At 39.3% G+C, this 22,032-nt stretch overlaps 1 protein-coding gene and 1 non-coding gene across 2 annotated transcripts in view; one reads left to right on the forward strand and one right to left on the reverse strand.

Moving 5' to 3' along the window:
* HS6ST3 (heparan sulfate 6-O-sulfotransferase 3) overlaps positions 1-22,032 on the reverse strand; it is a 582,522-nt gene that overhangs the window by 300,643 nt on the left and 259,847 nt on the right. The gene's annotated exons all lie outside the window — the stretch shown is intronic.
* TRNAG-ACC lies at positions 1,155-1,226 on the forward strand. Its single transcript has one exon. It is a non-coding gene; the product is annotated as a tRNA-Gly (tRNA).

Genomic DNA, 22,032 nt, shown 5'->3' on the forward strand with positions numbered 1-22,032 from the left:
AGAAAATAAATGGATTGAGCTTGAGGGTAGGTTTGAGAATTTACCTAGAGAGAAAGGCAGAAAATTCAAAGGCAGACAACACTGGTTCTGTCCACCAAGACAAACAGCTCAGTTATAGGTGTAAAAAGGCATTATTCAATCAAGAAGGGAGGCTGTCAAATCTAGCATACTTTCAATTAACCTTTTTTTTATAATTTATGAAGAAAATTAGTTAAGGGACTAATCATCTTCAGGGGAGGTAAAACACAAGCAAAAAAATTAGTGTACAAATTAGAACATGGTAAGTATCTAAAAGATAAGGAATGTTCAGTCCTCATAAAAGCAACCAATGTAAAGTTAGTTCTGTCTAGAGACTAGGTCACCCAAAAAAGCTCAAGAGGAAGTGTAGGAAGCCTGGGGAGAGAATCATCCATCTTGGTAGAGGTGGTAAGGTCAAGATCTTGTAAGATTAGAGGCAGAGCCACCAGCAACAGAAGGGACTGTGATATGGAGCCATCTGTCACCTTCCTGATATCCTTCAGAACTAGTCTCCAAGTCTGGGCAAACTTGACCTGAATTTGGAGGCCAGTAAGTCATCTGACTAGACGTCAAGGGTGCTCTAGGGAGCCGTTCAGACAACTAAGCCCAAGGCTGAGGCAACCATTGGTCAACGAAGGCAAGGAACTGAGGCAATCATGATGATTAGGGTTGGTATGTAGCACATAAGAAGAAAGAAAACCCTGGGTGTTGTATTATTGTGCTACAGTTTCCATAATAAATCCCATAGATTGGGTATCCTAAACAACAGAAATTCACATTCTCACAATTCTGAAGTCTAGAAGGCAGGGATCAAAGTGTTGGTAGGGATGGTTTCTTCTGAGACATCACTCCCCGGACTATAGATAACCATTTTCTCCCTGTACCTTCACATCGTCTTCCCTCTGTGTATGTCTGTGTGTTCAAATTCTTTCTTTTTTATAAGTATACCAGTCACATTGGATTAGGACCCACCCTAATGACCTCATTTTAATTTAATTATCTATTCAAAGACTCGATCTTCAATCACATTCTGAGGTGTTTGGAATTAGGACTTCAACAAATGGATATGGGAGGAACACAACCTTAGCCCACAACAAGTGTTAATTATAAGACTCTTAAAAATGCACCAGTAGGGGGAGGGTATAGCTCAGGGGTAGAGTGCATGCTTACCATGCACGAGGTCCTGGGTTCAATCCCCAGTACCTCCATTTAACTAAATAAACAAATAAATAAACAACCTAGTTACCTACCCCCCCCCCCAAAAAAAGCACCAGGTACTCAATCTCCTGGTCTAAATTTAGTCATAGGCATACTTGCCTAGCATTGGAAAATACAGCAATATTCAGATGACATTCTCCACTATATAAAGATGTCACCCTTGCTCAGTTAAGGACTAGAACACTAAGTACAACATTCTTATCAGAACTGAGAATTTTACTATCATCCAGTTATTTTACCCTGAATAAAAACAGAACACAGAATTGATGGAAAATACTTTTTAAAAAATTTAAATAGTCTGTGGCTTTGGCTAGTTCCCAGATTCATTTTTCTTACCATTTATTAGCCAAATAAGCCTCCTTAGGATTTAAAGTCAAAAAAAAGGAAGGAAAATTGCCACACACTCTTCACTGATGATTTTCAATATTTTAAAAAGAGCTTAAAGACCTTTTATTTTATACAATTGCCAGTAATTGTCTCCATAGTTTTATTGGTATTAATTTCATACAGCTCATTTAGAATGTCAAGCCACATATGCAACACAGTAATAAAGTTATTATTACTGCATAGAGATATAATTATAAGTAATTTTGATTCTCTCATTTTTGTCCTCTCACTTTCTTCTCATTTCTGCCCACATTTTATAACAATGAAGATGAGTTTGCTGACCTTTTGCTAAAGAACATTTAGTGTGAAGAACCTGATGATTTCAACCTGACGGAGGCCGGTGAAACTTCTTTTCTAGTTCCATTAGCTTTTTCAGAGTAAGTCTGATCATAATATTACTGCAACACAAATAAACTTCTAAACTCGGAGAAGAATGCAAATGATACAAAACAGTAAATAATTCGAATAATATGGAGCCTTTTAACCAATGAACCATTATTCAGCACAATGGTTTTCTTCTTTATTAACAATATACTACAGAAGATATTATTTAAAAGAAAAGATCAAAGGGCTAAGAGGAAAAATAAAATTTCTCATTATTTGTTAAAGATGTGATAACGTACATCATTAAATACAATATAATAAAGTTTCTCAGGATTAGGTCAGCAATTTAAAATATGTAATAAATGTAATCTATGCCCACTAAGGCAATTTGCATATTTCTACAGGCTTCATTAGCCATAATTTTGAAGGACTTTGTGACTCTATTAATTCTTCCGTAAGAGAGCACACTAATGGGCCCAGAGTAGGGATAAGGTATCATTTGGGCAAATATTTTAGTCCCAAGTAGAAAGGGAAAAAGGCAAAAATAAGTGGAAAGTTCTATTTCCAGGCCAAGTACTGGAGACAGAAGAGACCAATGCTCCCTTCTGGGTAGAGGGATTAGAACCTGGAATCTTAAGAGGCGGAAAAACTCATTCATTTCAAAGCTTGTACCATGAGGGCATGAAATGGGATGAGAAGAAGGTACTTTAGTGTTGACCATGCTTTTGTTCTAAGAAAGATGTAGCTGTAGACCATTCAGTTATGCAAATGTAAAACAAAGAACATATTGTACAGTGGAAAATTTGAGACGCTGGGGCTTTGAGGAACTAAGTTGTTCCATAAGAGATGGTTATGCAATAGGCAAGAGTTGCATCTCCACACAGGGTCTTCTATTTGGAGAATCAGCGCTTGCCAACCATTCCTCGTCCTTGTGGCAAGTACATGTTTTAGCCCAGCTGTCTGCTCACGGGTAAGCAGAGCCTGAGAACACTCAGATGGTGGAAGATCTTTGAAAAGGAACTCAACTAGGCTGGATAAAACTCAAGCTAGAAGTGCAACATGTGGCATTATGTAAAAGTGAAATCCACAGACACTGAGAAATTTCTAAATTAAAGGACCTCTGTTCGCTCTTATAATCAAGAAGGAGAAGATGTAAGGAAGAAGTTCAGTGTCATAGGACTACAGCTTTCAGGAGTGTGACTGTCTTTAAAACTACACCCCTGTGAGTAGAGGGTGGCATCTGAAGGAACTGGGCATTCCCACTGTCAATCACCTTGGAGATACAGCCAGTGAGACTTGGAGGGTGGGACTAAACTGGGGGGAAAAGGGGAACTCCATCCTCTCTCTTGGTATTGTTTTCTTAGGCCTGGACCCCAGGGAATCTACCTCAAGGGTAGACATAAATAGTGGAGGTAATATGCCTTTGAAAGATGGAGACAGGTTGGGGGGGCTGGAAAAAGAGCACGCTGTGATCAAGCAGGACAATATTATGTGGCTGAGCAGGGAAGCAGCACCAGATGGAATGGCTGAAGGGACCTGTAACCTATGAGAGGAGCCACAGTGAGTGGCCAGTGAGAATGCAGTCCGGATGGCGCACGTCCCCTGAGCCATCTCTGAGCTGCTGCTGTAAGTCCAAGGTGGCAGAGAGAAGAGCAGAGCCCTCTGAGACCAGCATAGAGGACAGCAGTCCAGCAGCAGGAGCCCAGGTGCCAACACAAGCAGATACTTTGGATGGAGGCTCTAATCATGGCACCAGTGAGGACCCCAGCCTTGGGAGAGCCTGAAGTCAACTCTGCTGTGGAGCAAAGGGCCAGACAGTGCCCAGCCTGGCATCACAGGCTCACGGAGGCACCATCCGGGAAAAATGCTAGACAAAGGAGGTAATTCTGAAGGATCCAGAAGGGAGAGATTTCACCTCCGACAGTTTCCCAGGCAAAGGGAGCAGTTAGAATTTAACTTAAATGTGACATCATTTGTATTCCTCATGCCGGTGAGACCTGGGAGACACCTGCATACACTTAAAATTAATAAGCCCTATGAAGCCAGAAATTAGGGTTATTCTAATTTCATACACGGGAAATTGAAAGACTGTGAGATGTTCTCAAACTCAGAAGTGTAAGACCCAAATTAGACCCCAAAGCTCTGCTGAGACGCCAGTGCAATGCTGTCCCAGAGAGTGAACACACAGCAGGCCAGCTGCATCACATTGTGAAGGCGTAGTGCTCAACATCAATTTGGATTCTATGAATGAGCCCCTAGATTTTCCCGTGCCTTTCGGTCAGGGTTTCTTATCTGTTAAGGGGTTTAAATCTACAATAGAAAAATATTTCTGTGAAATCCAATCATACACAGCGGTTAACCATAGCTGAATTTTATAAACTACGATTTGTCAAATAATTCATGCTTTTCCCCAAACACAAGCCCCTGCATTATTCTGATAGCAAAGAGTTTACCTAGTCCCTATAATTTTGCATTGAGCCGATAGCATATCTGCTTTACCTGGATTCTTAGGGGGTTAGGCTTTTAAGCCTCAAATCACTGTGTGATAGAAAATGTACAGTCTTAGAGCTCAAAGCACTGGACTTCAAATAATACCGTATATACTAGTTCAGACTGAGCAGAGAAAACTGACTGTATTCTTTAGACTCATCTAAGAAAAGAAATCATACAGGGTAGTAGCAATCAATCAAACTAACAATTATTTGGTGGCAAGCTCTCTTCTCCATCTGCTAAATTTACATTAGTAAATCTGCTAAAATTACTTATAGAAGCTCATTCCATTCTTAAAAACAATAATCCAATAGTGTTATCATTAAAGGATTAAGTTCTTTGTCCAAAATCATACAACTGAATGGTAGAGCTACTATTTAAAACCGAGGTATCTAACTCCAGCACTAATGTTCTTCTTAACAATACCATGCTTCTTCCATCTGTAACCTTCCTGGTATTTAATCACCATTTCTGTCAGAAAATTTTTCTTCGATTCAAATCTAAATCTCATCCATTGCCATTTGAGCCTGTTTACTTGAAATCTGTTCTTGTAAAGTTTTGAAACAGCTGGTCACTGTCCTTGGTTTATGAACTCCCTCACATACAGTACTCAGAGATTATTAAATCCCTCATCAGCAATTTCTTTTTTTGGCTGAATAAGCCCTTCCCAATGTTTCCTTAAAAAGATTTCTGGCCCTTTAAATATCTTGCAGTATCCCCATATCATGTTGACTTTTTTGGCCAGAACACTGGCACGAGATTTTTTTTTTTAAAGAGTCATTTATAACTCCAAGTACCAGCTCTTCCTTCCCTCCGCATCATGTTCTTGAATCAACTGTCTTCCATCTAATGCTTAAGCAGTTTGGTTCTCCCTTTGTGCATTTTGTCCACACTGAGTTTCACTACGTGTGCTGTGATCATTTTCTCCAATTTGCTAAGAAGCTGCTTCTATTTCTAAGAAGTACTGCAGACCATTTACCATCCTGGCAAAATCCTTTGCCTCTTCTATGTCAGTGAATGTCCCTGCTTGAGAGGAACCTGTTATGGGCTAAATTGTGTCATTCTCTCCCTCTGAAAAAAATCATATGTTGAAGTCCTAACCCCTCAGTCCCTCAGAATGTGACTGTGTTTGGATTTGAACATTTAAAGGTAATTAAGGTTAAATGAAGTCGCTGGGATGGGCTCTAAGCCAGTATGACTGGTGTTCTCATAAGAAGAGGTTAAGACCCAGACATGCACAGAGTTAAGATCGTGTGAAGACAATAAAGAAAGCCACCTACAAGTCAAGGAGAGGGGCCTCAAAAGAAACTAATGCTACCAACACCTTGATCTCAGACTTCTAGGGTCCAGAGTTATGAGAAAATAAATTTCTGCTGTGTAAGCCCCCCTGTCTATGGTACTTACTATGACTAGCTCTAGGAAACTAATATAGCTCTCTTTAATGTCTCATTTCACTAACTCTACCATTAACTATGTAAAAAGCCCCACACTACCAATATCATGCACCCCTAATACTGAAAAGGGTGCATCACTTCGGTGGTATTCATGCCAAAAAGGCATCAACTCTACTTATAAGTAGGCATAAGACAATGCTAAATTATGAGACAGTCTCGAAAATAACTGACCAGTGCTCTTCAAAATGTCAAAGTCATGAAAGCAAGGAAAGATCAAGAACTACCACAGACTATCACAGAATGGGAAAAACTAAGGAAATATGACAACTGAATACAATGTGGGAGCCTGGGTTGGATCCTGGAACAGAAATAGGACATTAGTGGAAAACTAGTGAAATCACACTCAAGTCTATTCTTTAGTTAACAGCATTGTACCAATATTGATTTCTTACTCTTGATAAAGGTATTATTGTTTTGCAAAATGTTAACATTAGGGAAAGCTGGGCAAAGGGTATTTGGAAACTTTCAGTTCTATCTTTGTAATTTTTTTCCTAAAATTGTTTCAAAATAAAAAGTAAAATAATAATAAATACATAACAGTAACAGAACATCATATAAAGAATGCAAATCATAGATCATATAAATAATATTTTATAAAAATTATATATCATAAATATATATTATAAAATAATATATGTTATAGGTAGTAATATAAATAAATAAATAAATAAATAAATAAACAAATAAAACATATGAACCTCTAAATAACCACCAGGGAAGAAAAATCACATATTTAATCACTGAAGTATCCTCTGAAATAAACTCTATATTAAAGAAGGTAGGAGAGAAAGAAGGAGCTAATATTACTGAGGTCTACTGGATGATATACCCAGGCATTTAATCCTCACAACAACACTGTTAACAACTGATGAAACAGAAGCTCAGAAATATTTAAGTAACTCATCCAAGGTCACATACCATGTGAGAGACCTGAATTTCAGACCCAAGTCCTTCTAAATCCAATACACCATGCTTGCTTTATGGGTTAAGTGATAATTTATACATGTCCCCACCCACTAAACATTTTTTTATTTTATCTGTTCAAACTCCGTGGTTCCCCTTCTCGGTAACACGTTGGAATCCCCTAGAGGGCTTTAGGGAGCTGTGAAAACTGCTGGGGCGCTGATGCCACCCCAGGAGATTCTGATGTAATTGTTTGGGGATTCAACCTGATCTCAGGATTTTAAAATCTCCCTAGGTGATTCAATGAGTAGAGAATAGTAACTCTACCAGTTTATCAGTCTTAAGGTCATACAGAACAGAACTAAAACCTTCCCAAAGACAGGGCAGTCATATTTATCCTTTGTCCGGGAGTAAGCACATATCATCAAAATAATTCAATTCAACCCGTGACACGTATTCCTTATGGGAACAAGAGAAGAAGAAATTCTTTAAAAGATACATGGGGAATAGGGACCAGCTGTATGTAGAAGGCTGCCATCAGCTAACTGCACATAGTACCAGGAATTTAGAGGCAGCTGACTTAAGAAAGAAATCCCGGCACTCCTCCAAAACAGAGAAGACAGCAGCAATCTCTTAACCGGTGGAAGTCAAATGACTTATGTCTTCGATTTTAACTATCAAGCTATGTAAGACTCTAATTGAAAACAAACATTTTCCTACTTTTGAGTGGAATCAAAGCTGGGGAAAAACTGAATAGCTTCAAGGTGAGGAATGAAACAGAAAACACCATCAAGAAGGCTGCAATGAGGGTATTTGGAAACTGTTCCGTTTGCTGAATTGTCAGCCATGCAAGCGCTTACAGACAATTACAACCCCAGAAAACAAATAAAAAGTGTGTAAGTAGGCACTTTGATACTTCTTCCTAATTATAGGGTTTACAAGCTGGATTCTAAAAACACAAATAGAGGCAATGCGAATAGTAACCCTGAAATAAGGTTATGAAGTGTATTAGCTGTACATAATTACACAGCTGTGACCGGCTGCAGAGACCCCAGCCTGAAGTCTAGGGCTCCCCTTCACTACTGGGTTTTAGAGCAAAGGTACCTCCTTTATATTTTAGCAGAATTTTTGTCTTTTTAAAAACTACAGTTGAGGTTGAATCAGATGGAAATGCCCATATCTGACCTACGAAAATGGCGATTCCATATTTTGAGTGATGGTATGAAGATCTCCTTCCTCTCTCTTGGCTTTCTCAGGGGCACAGACATTTTTCTAGAGCCTTTGAAACATCCCCAGCACCAATCAGCCACAGAGCTGTGACTACTAGGGCATGCTTACTTGGGGAAGGCATATGCAATAAACGAAAGAAGCTCACCTACCTGTAGAGAGAAGCTGTCTTTTCTACCACCTCATCGACTGAAAAGCCTTAGGAACCACTATTTGTGATATGCATACCAAATGAAATTTCATCCTGGTACTTGGCCCAAATCTAGTAATACCAAATTGCACTGGCAAATCAGCTGACTGTCTGGGGTTGATAAAGAATGGTTATTTACTGGCCCTCCTGATTTTTTTGTTTTTTGTACAGAGTTTTGGAAAGCTGGTAGGTTACAGTTTCTCTCTCTTTCTCTCTCTCTCTCTGTCTCTCCCTTACTTGCAGGCACACGCACACCCACAGGAAGGCTTGTAATGAACTATTTTACACGTCTGTGACTTACAAAGACTAATATTTGACTTCTCTTTTTTTTTTTTTAGCTATAAGAAAAAAAGTCTATAAAAAAAAGAGCAATCCACAAAAAGGCACAAACTAACTCTTAGTCATTTATATTTTTTAAGTAGTGTAAACCTGGGTATGAACTCCTATGTCACACACGCATTTTGTCTTCAAAAAGTCAAATATGGATTTCGCAGATTTTTCTCACTAATGCCAAAGAGAGATTTCTCTAGGAAGTCAATCGAAGCACTGCAAAGTTCTTCAAGGCTTCAGGCAGCAAACTGCAGGATATTATAATAAAAGCTCACATTTATTTCGTGCTTGCCATTTTTGCTGTTCTAGTGCTTTAAACATATTACCTATTTAATCCTCACAATGATTTTAAGAGGCTAGTACTATGTTTATTCCATTTACTGGAGAAGCGAGAGGCGTCAATGGGTTGTTTGTTCCAAACCACATGCTTCTTCAAAGACACAGCCTGGGCTCAGTCCCAGGGTGGCCTCTCTGTGGGACAAGTGCTCAACTCACCACTCCCCTGACTCACTTGGGTAGCTCTTGCCAGCTAACCTGCAACAATTTATCCACAATGAAATGCCAGAATCACATAACCCAGTTGTGCATTATTTTAATGTGTATAGTAAGTTATTAGCACCTATATAAAGTACTACTCATTGAAAAAAAAAAGAGAGGCATTAATTTTCCAAAGAGGCATCCATCGTAAGTTTCTTTGATTATGTTTCTCACTCCAGGGCTTAATGCAAGTTCATGGTGTGAAAGAATGCGTGCCCAAAAAAACCCGAGCAGGTGCCCACTGCATTTGTACTGTGTTTCTAAATGAAGAGCTAGCAAACGACTTCAGAGTTTGTAATTCTTTTAATTATAAGTGATTTTATTGTTTTGTTTTTGGAAACTGACTAATTGAAAATCATTTACAGGTATAATCATTACATAAGAATTGGTTGGACTCATATTTTATCAAAATAAGAGTGAATACAAATTGAGATGTCTTCGTCTTAATTGGAAATATTCCATTGTTCTGAAATTCACTTGTTGGGTAATGTCAACAGTGGGGAAAAAAATTTATCTGTAATAAATGTGGTCAGTGTAATCGGATTTCATGATACTGAACTAGCTGGAGAATGATGATACTTTACGGGAAACATGCTTTTGTAATGTGAAGAGGACTAGTCCCTGAGGTAGCTTTGAATCCAGTCTGCCTGAAGCGTGAAGTCGGGATAACAGGCTCAGAGTATTCAACGCACGTGAAGAACCTGGATTCTGGCAGCCAAGATATGACTACGTGTCTGGGGAATGAGGTCAGTCTGGAGGGCCACGGCTTCTGTCATCACGCAGTTGGCCACCTGGAGGGCTGCAGCTGCCTCATAACGGGTCTCCCTAATTCCACGTTGTTCGCCCGCTGCGGTCTACTTTCAACACAACAGCCAGTAAAAGGCAAGTGACTCTCCTGAAGTGTACCATCACAGGAAGAATAAAGTACAAAATCCTCACCACGGCCAACAAAGTCCAGCCTCCTTTCTGCTCCGGCCACACTGGCCTTTTTGTCGTTGGTCCTTACACTGGCCATGCGGGCTCCAGTCACAGAGCTGTTCCTTCTGCCTGGAATGCTTTTTCCAAAGAATTCCAAACAGCTGGACTCCCGCTTCATCTGGGTGCTCAAATGCCCCATCCTCAGAGGTGGTGGTGTCCATCCACCTCATCTCAGAGTCACCTGCACCCCAGCCTAGCATATTTTCCAGACAGTTAACCTATTTTATTTCTCACTTTTCACTACCTACGGGCATATACCATTTGTTTGTTTCCTATCTTCCCACTAGAAAATACATTCACTTAGAGCAAGGAATTGTTTTTTCTGGACCCAGAACAGTATGTAACAGGCATTCCCTAACAGTTTTTGAATAAACAAATTAATCTGAAAAATTCAGTGAAAGCCTACGAATGAATCACTCATTTTGATTTAAAGGGAAATATCAGAATTAAAACAAAGATGGGCCCCTCAGCCTTCAAAGAAAGCAGAGTTTGTAAGTTCATAGATTCTTCGTGGATGATCACTTTCCAAAAACCTTTTGCCTTAGGGGAAAAAAAATATGTGTTCCTAGAATGTAAGCACGGGAGATTTTTTGTATTTTGTCTATTACCCATTGATGATTTTTGTTTCAATTGTACATTCATTTCATTTAAGTGCTATTATTTAGTGTAAATACATATGTTTTTCTTAATACCCACATGAGAAGTAAATTACCTATGATGTTATGACAGTGTCATATAAGCTAAGCGGTAGGGCTGGATGCTTAAGAAACCAAGCAAAAAGGAGAAAACATGCTTTCAAAATAAAAGATAAATTGAAATGCTACTTTCTGTTATTACTTCTTGCTAGTTTGTTATTTGGGGTCTGTCCTATCACATGCTTTACTAGCTTGCATGAGATATGAAGAGCATACACACACCTGATTTAGAAGTGGGAATGGGGGATGGTAGGTGCGCTCCTAGAAATGGGCACTGAGAGAACTGGCACTAATGCAAGTCACATGACATGAAGTCCCCACGGAGACCACACAGTGGCAGTTGCTCCTTCACCCTCCTCAAAATCCTCCTGCAATCACGACACACTTTCCTCTCTGGTTTCTTCCAGATGCCATTCTTAACTGCTGAACATCGTGCCCAGTCTACAGTGATGTATCTGTACCCTTCATAATGTCAAAGGACTTCCACCAGGTAAATATTATCTTCCATTTTCCAGAACGTCATTTGGAAGACCCTTACAACACTTTATAAAGCCCACATTTCAACATTCAAAAGGTAACTCTTGCTCTGCAGAAAAGCTCACCAGAGTACAAAACACGTGACAAAGAAAGAGAGCACTGCAGACCAAGGTTCGTGTGTTGCAGAACCCACTCAGCTCAGAACTGCACATGGGCTCACTGGCTGGGAGCGTCTGTAGAACGATGTGCTAACGCAGCCTGGCCAGGAGCGCACGGTACGGTCCCCGGAGCTGTCAGTGGCTGAGAGCACACGGCAAAGAGCACATGTTAACAGTGTGCTGCAGTTTTGTTTTAATTACAAAAATAATTCTAAGATAAATGATGCTAAAATAAATCAGTGTTGTGCAGGGAAGCATGAAACGTGCAATATAGTCAGAAGAAGGTGATAATTATTTCACAGATGATGAAACAAATTATGTAAAGATCTGAAAAACTGAATTGTGGAGAAAATGAGCCAAGGCATGAAAACATGCATTCATTCAACAAACATTTACTTATCTACATGCCAGAAGGGGGCACTCAACCAATACCTGAATTTATAAACTAGACAGAAAAATTAGAAGACATGGTGCTTGACCTCAAAGAGCTTGCAATCTAGCACATTAAGACAGATTTGCAAACAAACAATATGTTAATTGTGTTACCTGAGCTGTTTGCTAAATACCACAGGAACATGGAGGTGGAAGACATCGAATTCCCTTTGGTGAGTCAAGAACACCTTTACAAAAGATTACTAAGCCAGAACCTAAGGAGATGAGTGCACGCAATTGGGCAAATCAGACACAGGGGGCTTCTCAGGCAGAAGAAACAGCATGTACCAAGGTGAGAAGGAAAATGGCACATTCAGGTGAGTGCACATCACTGAATGCAGCAGATGTCAGATCATAAAAGGCCTTGTATGCTATGCTAAGGAAGAGCTTGCTCTTTATCTTGAGTAAAATGGAGAGTTACTAAAATATTTCACATAAAGGGGTATTATGATCAGATTTTCAATCCAGCAGTCGGTCCTTTTCCTTTCACTGAGAATTTGAGACACTGACAATACCCTGAAGTTTTCCCCCAAGGAAAGAGGAAGTTGTGAATGAATGACTTTCTAGTTTTACAAATCTCTCTTTTCTTCTCTTCTATCTGTGGTAACAAAGCAATACTAATTTTACAGCTAAACTATACAAAGGATGTTTTAGTGCAACAATCCCAAAAAATGAGGTTTGAATAATTCAGTGGTAGTTAATATTAACACCTGTTATTAGCTTTCTGATGCAACTCTAATTTCTACCCATAAATAACCTCCAGCAGTCAATGTAACAGAGTCTAGTGTTGGTCAGGAACTATCAATAAACCATCACAAAGGGTAAGTTACATGTGACTAAATTTTCTTTAAAATGGCAGAAAAACAGGGTTAAATTGCATGAAAGGTGATAGTGGTGTAAAAAAGAAGGCCAAACCGAAACTAAGATCACCGAGGTTCAGGGCACATCCTCATTCACTCACTTAGCCTGGGGTTCACACTGATGGGATTTCATTCCATCCAGCCAAAGTGAGAGTCACGACACTGCTCTCCGACTGCGTGGAACTGCTTCCCAAACCAAATGAAAAGCATGCTGAGTAGAAAAGCACCAAATATCCATCTCCGTGGCCCTTCTAGTATAGATTGTGAAGACCTGCTTATCACATCCATGTGTACAACATGTGCCAGAAGAGAAGGGCCAAACATGGACTCTCTTGTGTTGCAACAGTCATAAACTCACTGCTAGTGCCTACTTGATCATCAAGTAGGAGCTATTTTTAAGTATTTAGGATGTATATTTGTTGGTTTAAGATAGCTCTTCCTCCGATACTCACCTACTGGCAAAAGAAACAAAATAAAATTTTCAAATAAAATTCCTTACCCAGTAGAGTCCTTCTAAGTGTTATATTACAGTTCATTCAGCAAATGTATCAACAATCTGATAAAGAGATAGGATGGCTTAAAGGATAGGGGGTAAGGAAAGACCCCCAGGAAAGTAGACATAACACAGGGAATCTTTCAAACACAAAAATTTGACTTTTTTTTTTCAAACACAAAAATGTGACTTTTTTTTTTCCCCACTGAACGAGGTATCATACATCCCTTTATATAAATGCAAGTACTCATCAGATAATTCCCGGCACCCTTCCCCCCGCCCAGACAGAATGAAGTTGGTGAGAGTATTAAGTTCCAGGGCAGGCAAGTGGCAGCTGCGTGTGGATTGCTGTTGTTGGTGGAGAACTTGAGGAAAAACCTCAGCAGGAGGAGGATGGAGAAGCTGTGACCACAACGTAAGTTTACACACAAGATTCTCACGAAGGATACACCAATCGCCCCCTGTTACAGGGTGAACTGTGTCCCCCAAAAGATATGTCAACATCCTCCCCCCAGTACCTGTGAATGTGGCCTCATTTGGAAATAGAGTCTTTGCAGATGTAATCAAGTGAAGATAAGATCGTTAGAGGGGGCCTTAACTCAACACGACTGGTGTCCTAAGAAGAGGGAAGTGCCACGTGGGCACAGAGGCACAGGAGGTGGAGACAGCCGTGTGACAATGGAGGCAGAGACTGGGGTGATGCCTTTACAGGCCAAGGATGCCAAGGATTGTTGGCAGACACCAGAGGCAAGGAAGGATTCTCCTTACAGGTTTCAGAGGAAGCCTGGCCCTGCTGACACCTTGACTTTGGACATCTGTCCTCCAGGCCTGTGAGACAACAAACTTCTGTTGTTTTCTGTCACCCAGTTTGCAGTGCTTTGTTAGGGCAGCCTTAGAAAATTAAAACATCCTCCTGTACAAACTCATCTGTCTCCTGACCTTCTATCTCTCTATGTATTTATCCATCTCCATCATCAAAATCATATGCCAAGTAGAGCTGGTGCTTTTTGTAACCACGACCACAGCACCCAGCCATTCTCTGTCCAGGGCCAATCCAATCCAAACTGGTCAAATATACTTTTTTTTTTTAATTGGTTGTTCCATTTTCTCCCTATGCTTTGATGCCATTTTAGTATTAAGGTCTCCTCTTGCTATAAACACTTGAAGGATGGTTTCACATCAAACTAGAAAAAGAATTCAAAATTAGTAATTTACTTTTGTTGATTAATTACATTTTAACTGAAAAGCATTCACACTAAGTTGTTATAAATGAATATTTTTATGATCTTTTCCTTGCCTCCATAATTACAGAATGAAAGGCTTTTCTCCTCAATAAAGGAATTTCAGCATCTGCCTATTCAACTGACACTTGAAAAAAAAGTCTGATTTAAAGTCTGCAAAAAGCCTCAAGACAGTTAATCCATCAAGAAGGCATTTACGGAGGCTCTCCATGCTCTGGTGCTGTGCTTCAGGCTTCCAGAGATGCAGGCGTGGGTCAGGTCACTCCTGCCTGGAAAGGACTGCAGGTCAGCTGGGAAGGGCTTGGTCTCCAGGAGGCTGGGCCAGCAGCTTCTGAAGTGGGCAGTGACTCAGTGAATCCTGGAGTTGCAGCTGAGAGACAGGAATCTGGCCCAAAACCTAGAGCAAGGCCCTGCTGCCACCTGAAAGTTCAGACAGTATATCTTCTTGAGTTTCCATACACGGTCACTGCTTGCATCCTCTCTTCCAGACATTTCTTCTCCAGTTTAGTATTCAGGGCTCCTGGGAGGTGGTTGGACCTTCACGGGGGGCTGATGGAGTCACTGAACCATTTGCATCTCTTGTGGCGCCTCCAGGGATACAGGCAGAGAGGGGAGGTCTGGATTGCTGAGCCCCGTGCTTGGAGAGAGGGGCTTATCTTGCCTCCTTGCTCTGAGCTTGAAACAGTATTCCCAGTTTTGGATTACAATTCATCCAGAGCCAAATCCACTGCTCAGAACTCACTGAGTCAGACAGAAGATGCAATTTAATGTATATCTCTATATACAATCAATCCTCATTATCCGCAGATTCCATATTTGCAAAATCACCCACTCACTAAAATGTATCTGTAATGCCAAAATCAATACTCCTGGTGCCTTTGTGATCATTCAGACCGGCTGCTCAGAGTGGCAAAAATTCTGAGTCACCCGATGGGCACATTCCCAGCTGAGGTTGAACCAGGCGACATTCTGCCTTTTTGTTTCAGCTCTCCTACTGCAGACAAGCGTCTTTTTTGTGCTCTATTTATCGTCATGTTTTTTACATTTTTGTGTTTTTTGTCGGTAATTTTGCTGCTTAAAATGGCCCCCAAGTGGAGAGCCGAAATGCCGTGTGGTGTTCCTAAGCCCAAGAAGGCTGCGATGTGCTTTATGGAGAAAATGTGTGTGTTAGATAAACTTCCTTTCAGGTGTGAGTTATAGTGCCATTGGTTACGAGTTCCATGTTAATGAATCGACAATAGTTATAAAATAAGTTGTCTTTGAACAGAAACATACATAAAACAAGGTTGTGTATTGATCAGTTGATGAAAATGCTGTGACCAGAGGCTGGCAGGAATCTAAACTTGCAATTAGCATTCACCAATTCAGTGTCCACAGCAACTTTATAGAACATAACTCCCACAAATGATGAGAAGAGACTCTCTCTCTCTATGTATATATATATATTCACACATATGTATATATGTGAAATTGACTCTATATACACATATAAATATACTTATACGTGATCATATTTATATTGTTTTATATTATATTATATATATATGCTATGCTATGTTATGTTATATGATTTTTTTCCACCATGCTGGGCCCTATATAGATAGTGGTCAACAAAAGAGATAGATAGGGCTCTACCTCTCATGGACCATTAAGTCTAATAAGGGAGTAACATATTAATTAGCAAGGCCCTTTGGGCTGCCAAATTGAAAGACATTCGCTCATCAGCTTCATCAGGAGTAAAAGTTGATGTGTTTGTCTTCACTGTTAGATGCCTCTCTCTCGCTCTCTCACAACTGGCTGTGAGGTAGGGTGAGTTCAAGTGTGCATCAGGATGTAAGCTCAGTGTGGCAGGGCTCTTTGTTCATGTTGCTCTGAACCCCCAGCTCCTAACACAGGCATCTTGTCCACAGTGGTCACTCCGTAAATGAATAAATTATGGGTCCACTGCACACACCAACAATTGGTCCCTGTAAGGAGGAGGAGCAGATGCAAACTGCAAAATAAAAACTAAAAAACCTATTCACTCATCTGATACTAGTTCTACTAATTCCTGTCTCGTTGCTAAGAATATATGAATGTAAACTGGCAGCAGAAAAGTTCCCCTCATGCCTCTGCTAAAGCAAGCAGTCGGCCCTCTAAGGGATGGTGAAAATTAATAAATGAGCTATACAGAAACATGCTTGGCGAATTTACTGGTTCTCAAGGAGGATTCTTCTTTGTGACTACCTAATACCTTTATGTTCTCCAATCAATTTATTGAGCTCAGTTGCTCAATAAACTTGGCCTGTATAACCAGCAATGAAAATATTTTAAGTACTTCAGAGATGATCAATAATAGTAAATGCCATTAATGAAAAAATTATCCAGAAGTTGTCTGGTTTTTTTTATTCATAACCCTATGCTTACTGATTGCAAAACTTATACCCTTCCTACTATAAGTCTTAGTATTAGGCTAAATGAGTATCGTCCAATCCAACTCTGCAAATGATTAAAAAATTTAAACACAAAAAAAATTTTTTTTTTTCAGTTGATGGCAAGTGTATTTCAGTGCTTGCATCCCAAGACACTGGCAACACCAACTGGATGAGAAGAGGCAATTTGGCCAGGTGCCACTTCGCCACTAACTAAAAAAGCTAAGGACGGCTCTGCAAATCTCCTAAATAAAAAAGCAATCTAGTTTCTGGCAAGGAGATCAGCAATGGCCATTTCATATAAATGAATCTGTCATGATTTCATTTGCGCACAAGCTCGATCATCCAAAATAGCAGAAACAGCAGGCTGTGGTGTGGCTTTTCTTTATCTGTTTTTGATAGACTGCTTCTCCCCTTCCTGCCCCAAGTGACGGCTGCCCTCAATGAAAAACTGCCCTGTGAAATTACAAGAAAATTATTCTCCATTTTAATAGTCAATTGACTTAGCAAAGAGAAATTGTACCTTTTATTTTGTTAGGGCTTTACAGATTCCTAACATGAGATCAAGTACAAATGCGATCTTCCCTTTATATGTCTTCATCAAAGTAAGATAAGCGGAGTATGACCGACTATAAAGCACAATCTTTGCTTACTGGTATGCCCACCTGTTCCAGATCATTTGCAGGGCTGCCAGTAACAGAAGGAAGTGGCATAAATGAAACATGTCTTTTTTTCAGTAAGATTCTCTTGCAAGATCCACAGAGAACATCAACCAGTATTTTCTAAAGCCAATCAAAGGTCATCTGTGCCCATATGCACATCTTGACAGGGTCGCAAGTCGGTCTCATTTGCCCCAACTCTGGCTATTCCTAAGCTGCTTCATTAGGCAGAACCAGCAAAGACAGAGTTCGGAAATGGTGTGCCCTTCATTCCAAATAAAAGCAGAGCGCTTGTTTTTTTCTTTCCTTTAAAAGGCAATGAAAATTGCTGTAGCTTAGCAAGAGGGTAATGGAAGAGCATAACTGGGCTAGGAGAGGCTTAAGAGTTGTATTAAACTGTGTCCTTTTCATCAACGCGACTTGGGGGCTCCTCACAGATTTCTGAGATTTCCCAGGTGAAGGAGTCAGATGACTCTACCTCCTCGCCTCTCCTCATCTGCTCCCACCCCATCTGCACCGAACATCATGTTCCCAGACAACTCCCCTTGGGAACTGTAATTTTCTGATTAATGTTTCATGTGACAAGACTCAGAATGGTTGAGCAGGTCACCCCATTCCCTAAAGAACCATAACTGCAATGCAGAAATATCCCAGCCTGAATTTTCTCAGTTATGTATAAAATATTCTATTGATAAACTTGCCTTTTTGAGTAGTTAATTATTATAACTATGAAGGCTCAGCTCAGAAAAATAAAATTTGTTGAATCCTCAACAAATGTTTTGGGTTGTGTGCATACTTTTCATTTTTCTAAGGAAGGGGGAGTTTGTAATTTCATGCTCCAATATCATGGGGTTCTAAGAACGGCTCCGTCACTTTCTATAAAATATACTTTTTTTTTGGAACAACTAAGAGTCAATTTGGTGCAAAATGAAAACAAGCCCATATTTACTTGGCAAAAAGCAGCACTGGATTAAGAAAGAGCACTGTAACATAAATCAAGGGATCTAAGTTGAAGCTGAAATCACAAAACTAGCTAAAATTTGGCTTTGGGTAAATATACATTTTGGCGCCCCATATCTTGTATATGTAAATTAAAAGGCCAGACTAAATGATGTTAAGATCCCTTCAAACTCTAAAATTCTGCTATTCTAATGAACTAAAATCACATTTTAATTTGTTTTAACACTAAGTAAACCACAATGAAATAAATTTTCTCTCTGAAAAAAATGGTCTATGTGAAAATTCATTTTTTTTAATTTATCTCCTTAGTACATATTATTAAAATATCTTATTTCTTAAAGGTGGATAAGAATTAAAGAAGGCCATTAGTGGAGAATTCTAGAAGAAATGTAACCAAATAAGCAAAACTCACCATGTGGGTTTAAACAGACATTGAAAAGTCTCTTATTTTTTGACTTCACCATCCTCCATCTTCTGAAGGAAATTTGGCTATTGTCCAGTTTAATTTACATAACACGTTGTTGCTGTGTTTAACATAATTGCAAACATAATATGCATTCATAATTGAAACCTAAACTCTAACAGTCTATTTTTCATCTCATCAAAAGCTAGCTATTAGAAAAAAGGAATTTCACCATGGATTTTGCGAAGTCAAATGCTAGCCAGCAGCAGTATCCAAAATTATTCAAGGGACAACTATGTGAGGCATCATTAGCTGGTAAGGTTCTAGAATGTTGATGAATCTTAAGAGATGGATTTAGACCCAAAACACAAATCATAACAATTATCCCATGATATATATGCAGACCTTCAACACACACCAAATACTTTATCATTTGCACAACTGTAAACTTCATAAGCCAATTCAAGAAGAATTTGAGAAGTGAAATAAAGCCAAACATGTCGTGAATACCTGAGTGCTGTTGAAATTAAACAGTAAAGATTCCTTCTGAAAATTAATTTTTGTTGCAATATCCTCTATAAATTCTCAAACTTAAAATTCCGTAAGAATTAATGGCTGATTTGAAAAGTCTTACATGATATTGCATAAGATAATGCACTGGTTTTTCTATCTCTTTCACCCCCAATTTTTCTGACCTCATCCTTCATGACACAGAGTACTACGTTTTTTCTGCTCATTCTAAAGCTAAAATTGCGTGCTTTCATCTATTATTATTAAAGTTCTTTCACCTATTAAACTATTAAAGTTTATACTGTGTATACCCATTCTCTTCACTTCCAGATGACTTTCCCTTCAGAAGTGCTCAAGGTCTTAGTAATCATAAACTTAAGAAACACTTTGTCCAATCGATGAAAAATATTCATGCAGAGATGAAGCAATATTGAGTCCGAGGATGGAATCTCAAATTCCAATTAAAAACAATGTCAGCTGATAATGAGAGTGAAACAGAGAACATCCCTTCAAATAAGAGTTGGCTCATATAACGTGCCCATGTGTCCATGTGACCACAGTTGATGGACATGTTCTCCAGGCCAGAAACAAAGGCAGTCCACTTTCACTCCCAGGAGTAGACGGAAAGTAACAGGGAGAGAGGGATTTGGGAAAAGGTGGGAAGAGGGGATACTGCATGAGGAGTCTATATATTTCATTCTTTCTACCTTCTTCAATTGTTCATTCAGTAAATCTTCATTAAACACTATAGGGAACGCTCCAACACTGTTGGTGGGAATGTAGTTTGGTGCAGCCATTGTGGAAAACAGTTTGGAGATTCCTCAAAAACCTAAAAATAGACTTACCATGTAATCCAGCAATCCCACTCCTGGGCATGTATCTGGAAGGAATTCTAATTAGAAAACATACCTGCACCCCAGTGTTCATAACAGCAGTATTTACAATAGCCAAGACATGGAAGCAACCTAAATGTCCGCTGACAAATGACTGGATAAAGGAGTTGTGGTGTATTTATACAATGGAATACTACTCAGCCATAAAATAAGAATAAAATAATGCCATTTGCAGCAACATGGATGGACCCAGAGATCATCATTCTAAGTGAAGTAAGCCAGAAAGAAAAAGAAAAATACCATATGATATCACTCACATCTGGAATCTAAAAAAAAAAGAAAGAAAGAAAGACAGAAATGAATCTGTTTACAAAACAGAAACAGACTCACAGACATAGTAAACAAACTTATGGCTACCAGGGGGCAAGAGGGTGGGAAGGGATAAATCCAAATTTCCAAATATTAACTACTATATATAAAATAGATTAAAAAAGAAATTTCTTCTGTATAGCACAGGGAACTATATCTAATATTTTGTAGTAACCTATAATAAAAAAGAATATGAAAACAAATATATGTGTGTGTGTGTATATATATATATATATATATGTATGACTAAAACATTATGCTGTACACCAGAAATCAACACATTGTAACTGACTATAATTAAATTTTTTAAAACATGAAAAAACCCATGCTATCTCTAAGGCTTATGTTTACATATATATATATATATGTATACATCATTTCCATATGAAAACATTCTGAAATGGAAATTTATAGATTTAATAGAATTTATTTCCTATAAAAACTCCATTTCAAATTGAGCTGGACATGTTTCTACTGAATGCCTGTAAATTACTGGAAGCAAGAGATCCATTCAAAACAGTATTTTTCTCACTCATCTTCTCTGTGGCTTTTCATACTCTCGTAAAAATTCTCCTTCTTACCACTTCTATAATAGATTCTCTTAAATGCCCCTCTTAGCCCTCTGGCCGTTAAGCCTAACCATTTTTATCCAACAACCTTCTTAATCCATCTTATGCTCTAAATGTCAACTGTTTCTGATAATTACATCAGCCACCCTCTTTTCTACAGAAACTCTCCCTAGGATGTGCTCTCATTCTTACCGTTGACTTGGAATCTTTATCTCCAATCTAGATTTTCTTCCTGGGTCCTAAAGGTATTTTCAGTCCACTGCTAAACCTCTCTTAGAATTCCTCATGCCCACACCAAGTCCACTATCATTCTCTGTTCCCTAGTCTGTTTCTTCTTCCACATTTCCTGTCTGTAGGAAGAGCTCTACCTCACTCCCAACCCCTCTCCTGTAACCTAACCCTGAAACTCAAGTCATCTTCTTCCCTCCTCCCACCCACCCCTCCCTTCTTCATCCACCATCTAGCCCTGTTGTTTCTACCACTTTTTGTATTTCAAATCCATCTTCTGTCCATCCGCATTGCCACCTCATTTGTTTATGTCATTATTTCTCATTGGAATTTATGAAATATCTAACCGATAGTCCAGCCTCCAATCAATGTCCCACCCATCCCTCTTCCAGGTTGGTAGTGAAGCAGCCTTTCTAAAACATAAATCTGAGTGTGCCCCTCCTGTCCTATGAAACCTAAATTGGCTCTTGTACTTTGCAAGATGAAGTCTAGGCTCCACACAGGAATCAGATCTGGTTCACTTCTTTGACTCATTGCCTACCATCCCCCCCAACTTCAACTTCTTGGCTGCAGCCCCACCAAAATTCTTGCATTCCTAGAATTTGCCCTATCACCTCACCCATCTGAGACTTTGCAAATATCTTTCCTTTGCTTAGGATGTTTTTCTTCCCAGTTCAG

This window comes from Camelus ferus, chromosome 14 (genome assembly GCF_009834535.1).
Source record: "Camelus ferus isolate YT-003-E chromosome 14, BCGSAC_Cfer_1.0, whole genome shotgun sequence".
Taxonomy (NCBI): domain Eukaryota; kingdom Metazoa; phylum Chordata; class Mammalia; order Artiodactyla; family Camelidae; genus Camelus; species Camelus ferus.